The sequence below is a fragment of the Octopus bimaculoides genome, chromosome 8 (assembly GCF_001194135.2).
Source record: "Octopus bimaculoides isolate UCB-OBI-ISO-001 chromosome 8, ASM119413v2, whole genome shotgun sequence".
In the NCBI taxonomy this organism is placed as follows: Eukaryota; Metazoa; Mollusca; class Cephalopoda; order Octopoda; family Octopodidae; genus Octopus; species Octopus bimaculoides.
Window position 1 is genome coordinate 95,848,474 of NC_068988.1, and position 1,283 is coordinate 95,849,756.

The window sequence follows — 1,283 nt, forward strand, 5'->3', positions numbered from 1 at the left end:
TATATATATATAATGGAACAAAAACGCAATAGAAGACAATAAAACATTTGGACAGATAGACGATACAAGGGCGGACAAGAGAAACACCAATTAGAAGGACAGGCAAAAAAAAGGACGAGTCATTCGTGGCCTTCTTTCGTCAGCCAAGGTGCCAGAAGTCCTTATAGTTTCGAGCAGTTCTATTTGTTCGGTGAATATGATTTTACCTCCAACAGTCATGCATTCATAGAGGTATATTGACACATGATGATTTCATGGTGGATGAAGGTTTTCGATTGTCCGAACCGTTAGACAAACACCCTGTGTTATTCGTTCCCGCCCTTGGTGTATTCAGCTCAAATACACTCGTGACTATTAGCCATCATTATATTTTTACTACAATATCCAGATACCATTTCTCTTTAAACTCCGTGAGCCATTGGTATTTCATTTAACCCAAGTTGCACCGAATACTCTCGCATTTCCACATTTATTCTATCTTCTTTCTTTCCGCACAAGAATGATTTTTATTTTGTTTTTATTTCCTTTAATCGTCCTCTTATGCTTTTCATTTGCCATCGTATTTATTGTCTTTAGTTTTAAGTAGTGTTTTTCTTTGTATTTCTATGTTTTTCTTTTCTTCATTCTTTTCCCTACTCTAACTCTTCACACACGCGTGCAAGCGAACAGAATACTCTAACTGATAAGTCACTATAAATGGCCCTATAAATTGTTCTTTATGAAAACATATTCGGTTTTATAGGACACAATTGGATTTTTCTTGAAAATTTATCTCTCGTTGTAAGAAATACAAAACGATTCTTTTCTACGTTTACAGCAACATTGTATCTGATGTACTGCGACATAGATACTTGCTCAGTATAAAGAGGATGCTTCATAATCGAATTGTGCACATGACATAGAGCCACCTCGTGACATATAACCGAAATGACATGTTGCCAACTCATGTATAATAAATAAGGTTATAGGATTAAGCGAAAAAGCAAACAACTTTATTTCAAAGTATCATTATTAAACATAATATTTTATCTTTTATTCCTGAGATTTTTAATTCTGAAAATTATTTGAAAATTTGGTAAAAATTAGGATATAAACTATTCGTAGAAATTCTATTATGTCTGGGGAGAGTCATTCTCTTTTAGTGCCCTACAATTTAACACACTCACCGGTAAAATTTCCACTTATTACTTTTGTGAGTGTGTTAAATTATAAAGTACTAAAAGAGAATGACTTTCCCCAGACACAACAGAATATGCTTCAACACACGAACTCACATAAAGAAT